This window comes from Lucilia cuprina, chromosome 5 (genome assembly GCF_022045245.1).
Source record: "Lucilia cuprina isolate Lc7/37 chromosome 5, ASM2204524v1, whole genome shotgun sequence".
NCBI classification, from domain to species: domain Eukaryota; kingdom Metazoa; phylum Arthropoda; class Insecta; order Diptera; family Calliphoridae; genus Lucilia; species Lucilia cuprina.
The window spans coordinates 37,722,212-37,732,412 of record NC_060953.1 but is presented as its reverse complement, the minus strand read 5'-3'; positions in this window follow the sequence as shown (position 1 = coordinate 37,732,412).

The window sequence follows — 10,201 nt, the reverse complement described above, 5'->3', positions numbered from 1 at the left end:
ACTGAGATTTCCAAGTGTATGTTTTGGTTTTGAAACTTCAAACTGAATCTGGGTGATGTTACTTTGATGAAAGTTACCCATCTTGGTATTATTTGCCGGGAAAAAGAGGTGCGTACTGATAGTCTGCTGGGGCTTTAAATTGTTGATTATCCTTGGTCTTCTATGAAATGGTGTAAAATGGGATCAAACCAGAGAACCACAATCTGGTATCGCAAGAACCGGGAGCATACACAGCAGAATTGTTCCGGTTATCGGAAAGATGGGTACATAGTAGCTGTGGTTAAGGTCCGATTCATTCGATGTTATGTAATAGGGCAACAATGTTCAGAGATAAGATAGGTCGAGTCCTTAAGCAAAGTGCTTGTACATGAACGGCCAAAACAATGTTGGTCTTGCTTAGACCCCTACGGTTTCCCACAACTTTTGGTATTTGTCTACCACATCTTCATGTTGTTTATATAGCATGAGTCATTTATCAAAGTACTTGTACATGGACGCCCAAAAAAAATGTCTTGCTTAGACCCTTTCTTTTTTTGCAGCTATTGCTTTGGATGTTCAAGACAGGTTTACGGATACAACTATTCAAATTTTGACAGTCGGATTTCTTTCAAAATTCAATTGTTTTCGTTCTAAATATCTTAGAATATGCCCAGCAGAAACTTTCATTACCTGTTAAGCAAGAAACTAATATTGGAATAACGTGGAAACTAATTACTCTTGGGGTGAATAACTAATTATTTTGTTCAACGTTTTATGTGATAGCTAGTTATTTGGGCCGACTTTGTATAGAGAAATAAAAAAAAAAAATGAGCAGGGATTTGAACACAGGTTTCTCACTCTACCCGCTTACTCGATGCACCATTAACATGCTGCCTTTTGTAATTTTCAGAACGGCTTTTTACAGAAAATAAATTAATTTAATTTTGAAAAAAGTAAATGATATCCAGCAGGGCACGAACCACTAACCCTCTGTAAATGAACGCACTAGACAATTGAGCTATAACACATTCAAATTGTTTTGTTCTTTACCAGTAATATCTTATTCAGCTAAGTGAAATAATGTGGATGATAACGAACACTTATTACCAAGTAATGTATGAAATCAATACTGTCCATTACCTAAAATTTTCGATTTTTTGCTGGGTATGTAGTCCATTCCTTAGGAACACTAATTGTAACATAGAATCAGAAAACTTAGTTTCTCAACATTACACGATAATTCCTTTCATAGATCACGATGAAAGGATTTTAAAATACAAATTTCAGCCTTACGGTAAAAAATATGATGAAAACATTAAAAATCTGGATTAAATTTGATTCAATCTTTATTAGTGTCATAGTTTGCAATAATTATTATTATTTTCCTACTCCTCCTTGGTTGAATAATCCCGTGTTAAGGATACCTTGAGCATTATTCTGAAAATATTGAATATTGAAAAAATGCAAATATTTATTTAGACAATGCAATAAATAGGAAATTATTTGTATAAACTTACATTTTCGGGAGCAGCCATAGCACTGGCAACAATACAAGCGACTACAAGGAATAAATTGATTAGTTTCATATTTATCACAAACAAATAACACTTTTCCGCTTTGAAGCTTATTGGAACTGTTGAATAATTTTCCATTTCATACCCATTTTATATGTTGTTTAATGCATTTTTTTGTGGATTGGGAAATTTTATATAATTCAAAAATAAAATGGTTTTTTATTTAATATATTTTTATACGATTTAACCGCAAAGAACTGTTTAGTTACATATGTAAGTTATGTGTATCATATACATATGACTAATAATTCGTATTTAATATTCTAATATTATATATTGCAAATAATCAATAAAAACTTTTGATAATGTAATGGATTTTTAAATAAATAATATGTACTAAATATTTCGATTATCATCGACCGATATTGAAACAAAATTTATCTCTGCTTTAAGTAAAACTACATTAACATTGCAATAACAATACTTGATATACAGGTTACGTTAGGATGATAGGAGGATGTATACTACATCAAATCCGAAGAAATACAAATAGAACCCCAGGCCTACTTTGTCCCCTAATTTAGAGCCAACCGTATAGCAACGGATTCCTTCTGGTATTTGCTCCAATGTTCCGCTTGACCGAGACATTCTATCGGTTCATCTATGTTATTCGATATACCGGGTGGGAAATGAGAGTCCATTTGGAGTTTCATTGTCTCCTCCATATCCTCAATCCTACTGACCGTGTCATCGATGATAGACTCCGGTTGGACGTGAGTTTTGGATAGGAATTTTTTTATCTTTGATACGTCGTAGGGGCTTTCAATAGGGGCTAGGGTCATATGAGGCTCTACAATTATAGAATCTCATTCAGATTATTGTCGATATACGAGTATATTAAAGATAATTATGAAAAAATTATGTTTAATATGAAACTTGTTAATCATTTTCAATAGGCTTCGCCTACGGTATCATAGATTATGTGCCAAATTTCATTAAATTATCTCCAAAACTGCGACCTGTAGTTTGATTACAGGGTTTACATGCCCTATTCGGAAGTTCAGTTGTATAATGAACCGATCTTAACCATTTTCTATTAGCTTCGTCCCTGGAACAAAAGAATCATCTACCAAATGGATCATACAATAAATTTATACCAATATATCTCAGTCTACGTTCTTAAACAGACTTTAACAGAAAAACTCAGCCAGCCTGTAAGAAAACCTTTACAAATTTCTATCAAGGCTCAATAGACACAAATATTTGGGGTATTCTGCAAGTGGTACAAAGTTACCCACTGGCCAATCGTATTCAATAATACAACTAGAAATGTATACATTGGGCATTTGTAGGAAATTTCATATTACATATCAGAGGGATAAATATCCCTTAATGTCAATCAGTTAGTTTTTTTAAAATCCTTTGAATAGAAATCAATTTGACAGACTTTCTTCTATAGTGAATGGTCTATGCTTACGTTAGTGCGAGTTTGTCAGCTTTAGTCCGTAGGATCTCTAACTCCAACAATAACACAATGTTAGTAGAAATTTTAAACTCAAGTTGTTATTATAATAAACCGTAAAACCATTTGTCGTTAAAGTCTAGAGGGCAAGTTGGTCGGTTCAATCGCTTACACTTAGACACTTGGGACTCACTTAATCATTATCTCTAAATCAGGATCACAAATTATGAAGTTCCGGAACGACCTAACTTTTAGAACAGCAGGGTATTTAACCTATATTTCCGAATACTGCAAGTCAGGAACGTTGGATACCTATAACTAATCACATTCATACGTACTGTTGAGTTAGACTTGTGACCCTAATAACAGTTTTGACTAACTAGGGGACTATATGTATCTATGCATAGCTGCCAAATGCATTTAGCACCAACTAAAGCGGTAAGATTGTCATCGTGCGAGATCATTAACTACAGTCCGCAGGATATCATACTCCAGCAGTAGTACAATGTTTGTAAAAATGTTAACCTCAAGTTGTTACACCAGGTCGACACCAGTTAGGTGTCGTTCAACTTGGCCGATTTAATCGCTTACACTCAGACACTTGGTCATTGCCGCTAAATCGGGTTGCAGAGACCTTTAACAATCACAAATTTAATTGCTTACAAACCTATTTGGACTCTGTTCTCGACGATTTGACTTTCAGGTCAATATGATATATGATTGCCTGCAAGTCAGAAACGTTGGATACCTATAACTAATCGCATTTATACACCAAAAATTTTACTTGCAGTTCGTTTATAGGCAACTCCTAATCAGTTACATAAAGGTTTAATCCTATAAAGTCTGAGTTATCGTTCGAATCTATGGACTAACTAGCGGAACATATCTATCCAAAGCTGCCAATTTTGACACCAAAATCGTGCGATATCGTCACCTACAATCCGCAGTATATTCAACTGTAAATGTTAAAACTAAGTGTCGTTTAAGTCCAAAAGACAAGTGGTTCAATCGCTTAAACTCAGGCACTTGTCATTGCTGCTAGATCGGGTTGCAGGAGCTTTAACAATTACAAATTATGCCGGTGTTTTTTATTGCTAACAAATCTTTTCGATCTCTCTCCCCGTATGACTTGACTTCCAGAGCAGTAGTATGCAGTATATCAAACACATACTTCTTGATTACGTTTCAGCTTTTTATGTCATATAGTCAGGACTGTCGGATCCCTAGAACTAATCGCAACAAATGTGTACTTGCAGGTTCATAGGCCTCCGAAACTCGATTGGGTTTAACTCTATGTAGACCGAGTCATTGTGCGAATTTAAATTTTACTTTTAAGTTAGTCTGGCGACCCTGGTTACAGTTAGGGGTACTTAACCAAACTATAAGATATCATCAATTTATTTCTAGAAAAAGAGACCCCGCCTCATCCTCAAAGTTAGGACATGTCTAACAAAAACTTTACTTACTGGGTAAGCAGAAAATTATTATTGAAGCTAAGTAAAAACTACTTACTTTAAGGGTGAATAACGACTTATTTTTGTTCGACAAGGTCTTAAATATAACTAGTTAAAAATGAGTTATGTAATGAAAGTCCAGACCGTCGACTTTTATGGGAAAAATTATGAAAAATTTCAAATCAAAGTTGGAAGCAGATGTAGCAGATGTTAAACCTTTAATATAAAATCAAAAAACGTTCATATGATATAACCAACAAATTCGACTTTGTGACTATAGTAACGATACCATTACCCTCCCCAAGAATTTTGATGCGTTATATTATAAGGCCCATTATAATAGTTCATCCTATAACTTTTGATTGGATTATGCAAAAAAATATTATTGCTTTATTATTCATTTAATTTAGATTTAACAAAAAATACTTTCAATTATTTCGCTTTACAATTGTTGCCATTTTCTCTTCATTGATTAATAACATCATGGTTAACAATGTCCGCGATAACATTCTAAAAAAGAAATCCAAAATTAATAAAAAATCTGGATTATATACAAAAAAAACACAGCTTAACATACGTTTTTCTTGTCAGGACTTCCTTTTTGCTTAATAACACCAGTGTTAACAACATTTTCTACCAACTGAAAATATTTAATAAAAATATTAATTCCAAGCTAAATTAACAAATAAACAATAATAACATACACTATTTCCACCTGAAGGAAGTTTATCTTGTTTAAGAACACCCGTGTTAACGACATTTTTTGCTGAATACTTTAAAAAATTCTATATTAATTCAAGTTTAAATTAAAAGATCAAATATATAAACTTACATTTACTGGTTCTGCGATCGCACCAACAAAAATTGTGCAAGCGATCACAAAAAATAATAGAAACAGTTTCATATTTTTCTATACGATCAAATCACTTTACCACAATATTTATAGAAATACTGTTGTAAATCTCTTTAATACTCTTCTCTTTTATACTATTTTATATATAGGTTTTCTTTTGCGCTACCTAAGAATAAAACTAATATATTAATCCATCCATGAAAGATAGCCCTATATATGGACCAATGCATAATCCATATATTAAGCAGCAATCATAATCAATTTATCGCGGTATCCAGGGAGCCCATTTTTATTGAAGACTGAGAGAAATTGTGGACAAACCTTAACATTAAAGGATATTTGTGAAACATTTTAGTTTCCAGTATGGTTCTTTTCTTTTGGACCCTAACGTTCTTAAAAGCAAAATTTATATACGTTACAAACGGCATAAGAAAATCGAGATACGTACTACCAAACATTATAAGTAATAAACTCATACTAAAAAATCATGCGGTTTTTTTCTAAAATTAAAATTTCTATAACAATTTATATAATTCCCTTTGTTATACCCTACACCACTTTAGTGGGGAGGGTATATTGGGTTTGTGCTGATGTTTGTAACGCACAACAATATTGATCCTATATACCCACCTTAAATTATACCAAACGGATCAGAATAATTTTCTGAGTCGATTTAGCAATGTCCGTCCATGTAAATATTGTAATCAAACTACAATCGCAATTTTGAAGATAATTCAATGAAATATTGTATATATATATTGTATATATATTGTATATGATCTTCTATTGTCTTAGGGACAAAGCCTTTCGAAAATGGTTAAGATCGGTCCATTATTTCACCTAGCCCCCATAAAACAGAAACCCCGGATGGGGCTTGTAAACTTTGCAACAAACTACAAGTCGCAATTTTCAAAACCAAGTTTTATACTAGCCTTGATGACCATCATGAACTCTATAATTATAGGGCCTAATTTGACCCTAGCCCCTATTAAACGCCACATTCAAAATTTGACTTAAATGTCCAGTTTTATTCAACAGTAAATGGCTTAAGTATATCTAAGGCAGGGTACAATTCAACTTAAATGTTTCATTATGAAAACTAAATCACATTTTATTTTTGTCAAAGGTGTAGGGTATTATATGGTCGGTTTCGACCGGCTATAATTTCTTTCTTGTTTCTTAATGCGCATGTTCCCAACAAAACCAAATAAGAGGTTAAAATTCTCAGTTTTTGGACGTAAATCCAGAAAATATTTGAATCAGTGTTTGTGAGAAATTTTAAATCCAGACTAATGTAATTCTCAAAATATTTAGATACAATTTCGACGAAATGTTCCGTAATCCTGTGTGTCCATTCAGAATACGTACGTATCATCATACTCACCTAAGACTTGCTCAATTTTGAAAAGACTTTTCGACCACATTGACCCTTTAGGGTCAATGTGGTTCTATCCACAGTTTCATTATTTTGGGTTTCTTTAACCCATATTTTTAATCTTGCTCTCATTGCGCCAAATAGTTCCATTTTTATTTCCGGACAAGAATTACACCTGTGTACTTAACTCTCTTCTTCGCGTATTCGTCGTATTCAGAGCATCCTTAGTTCTTCCACACAAGTAATCTTTCCCTTTAAAAGTATTACGACATCGCATGAATAGCGGACTGGTCTAAGACTTTCTTAGTCTGATAGTTATAAGCCTATAGTTCTCCTACTTAGTGCCCAGCATCTATGTGCCATGTTGATCATTACCTAAGGTCTCTTCATTACAATTTCCAGTCAAGGATTACACTTTTGTTATTAACTCGGTACGTCACTATTATTCTTGTTCAGGAAACAGTGTTCAGTATACTTAGGAATTTTCGCCTTTCTGGCGAAACGACTCTCAGTTGGACCTTATATTGGACCAAGTGCCAACGATCGGGAAAATATTTTGCGGAGTGTTTTATATTTAATTTTACCATTTGACAACAACTGGATAAAAATACAAATATGCATATATGTATTGGAAAGCCATTAGATCTAAAATTCTTAAATTTTTAAAGAACAAAATTAAAATAAATATATGTATTTCATTGCGGAATAGTAAAAATGGGATTGATTCTTTCCTTACAAAGTTTTTAGGGTAGCGAAGCACACTAGGTATAACTAGTCATTTATAAAACTAACTGCTATTTATGCATATTTGTGGTTAAAATTGTATAAAAATATTTAAAATTAACCGTTTTTATACCCTTCACCTTCGTGAGAAGGGTATATATAAGTTTGTCATTCCGTTTATAATTTCTATAATATAATTTTCCGACCCTATAAAGTATATATATTCTTATAGATAGCGGAGTCGATTAAGGCATGTCCGTCTGTCTGTATGTTGACCCCAGATATCGGCGAGATCCGAATCTTCAAACGGTCAATAAATAACGGAGATATGAGCAAAAAACCGAGACAACCTCTGAAAATTTCATCAAAAACTGAGCTTTTTTATTCATGCTCAAACAGAAATTGCAAAAAACAAAAACAAAATACGGTAAATTTTGTTATTGTACTCTCTTTATGAAAACAAGGCAGAGCGAGAGCAGCAGAGCAAGAGTAGCAGTGCGACTGCAGCACTAGTGTGTTGTTATTGGCTAGAAACATGAAATTAAGTATATAAAGTCTGGCTTAAGTTAGAAGCCATAAAGGGGAACTTTTTGGTACTTTTTTGTTATTAAAAGGTACTTTTTGAATTTTCTATAATATTGAACCTTGAAATATGAAATTAAGTATGTGGTATCTGAATTAGGTGAGAACCCATAAAAGGGAACTCTTTGGTACTTTTTTCGTTTTTTAAAAGGTACTTTTTGAATATTCCATAATATTGAACCTAGGAACATAAAATTAAGTATGTAGAATCGGAATTAGGTGAGAACACATAAAAAATAATTTTTTGGTACTTTTTCGTTTTTCAAAAGGTACTTTTTCAGTTTTCTATAATAATGAACCCAGAGACATAAAATTAAGTATGTAGAGTAGGAATTATGTGAGAACCGGAAAAAGTTAACTCTTTGGTAGTTTTTACTTTTTCAAAAGGTATTTTTTAAGTTTTCCATAATAATGAACGTAGAAACATGGAATAGATGCAGATGATAACAAGTCGATGGGAATTTCTTGGTACTTTTTCGTTCTGCAAAAGGTACTTTTTGAATTTTCTATAATATTGAACCTAGAAACATGAAATTAAGTATGTAGAGTCGGAATTAGGTGAGAACCGGAAAACGTGAACTCATTGGTATATTTTTTGGTTTTTTTAAGTACTTTTTGAATTTTCTATAATATTGAATCTAGAAACATGAAATTAAGTATGTTTAGCCCGAAGTAAGTGATTTGAAAAAAGAGTTTTTGATACTGACTTTTTTTAACACACCATGGTAAAGGGTATATAAGATTCGGCACAGACGAATATAGAACTCTTACTTGTTTATTTATAAATCATCTGGAAATTTCCGTATCGGCTTAGATTATTTTAAATACATAAGAAAGTATAGTCTGCAGATCGAACCTTATACCATACCTAATACCATACCAAAATAATATAACTTATAAATGAAGTATAGTAATAGATCGGTTAAACTTAAAATAATCTTTATTATGTTAAGCCTAACCGAATAATTCATATGAGATTTTCTTATGTTTACCTATTTTAAATTATCGTAGCTGTCTAATAGTATTAGACCTCGACTTGATATACATATTACTTTGTTAGGATTATAAATAAACAGCTAAGACAAAATGCATTATCTCTCTAGAAAGATGTAGGGTAATAAAGCAAAATATTTAAAGCTATAAAGACAAATAACACTCAGCATTATTCGAATAAGTTTCTATAACGGTAAAGGTTTATTCGATCTTAAATAAAATATGAAAACAATTAAATTGTTCTTTATATTCGGTTGCATTGTTGCCATTGTAATGGGAAAAACTCCAACATATGTAGATTTTTATAAATTCTTTTACCATTTTAGAATACTTTTTATTTATAACAAATCTCTTTCAGTATAATGTTCAAGGCGATAAAGGTTTCACTGGCATTACTTCAAGCCATGGAGATAATGTAGGCTTACTTGAATTTTTAAAGTATATTTTAAATAATAATGAATATTTTCAGTATAATGTGCAAGGCGTTTTAAACACTGGTTACTCTGACACTGATACCAGTGTAAAAGGAGCTCAAGGAAATGTAAGTCTTATGTTGGTTGTTAAATTGCACTTTTAATTAATTATAATGTTCTTAGTATAATACCCGAGGCGTTGTAAACACTGGTATTTTTAGACAAGAAGCCAAATAATTCACATTGGAGTAAAGTTAAATATGTGCACACTGGAACCAATTACACAATTCCAAATCTTAATAAAATATATTTATAACTCTAAAATGATGTATGATTTCTATTATCAAAACAAAAGATAAAAATTTTATTCAATTTTTAATTGCTTTCTAATTTTTTAAAACATTTCTTTGGAAAATAGACTTAATTTTCTATCCATTGATATATATAGATTAGAATGTGGACTAGACTATAGTAGTCTAGTCTATAGACTATAGATTGGTCCATGGACTAGATTATAGACTGGACTTTAGAATAGATTAAAAACTGGACTATAGGCTAGACTATAGACTGGACTATAGACTAGACTACATACTAGACTATAGAACAGACTATTAAGTAGACAATAGACTGGACTATAGACTAGACTACAGACTAGACTACAGATTAGTCTACAGACTAAATGATAGACTAGGCAAGTCTAGACTGTAGACTAAACTATACTCTAGACTATAGACTAGACTATAGACTAAACCATAGACTAGACAATAGACTATACTATAGACTAGACAATAGACTAGACTATACTATACCCTAGACTATAGACTAGACTATAAACTAGACTATAGACTAGACT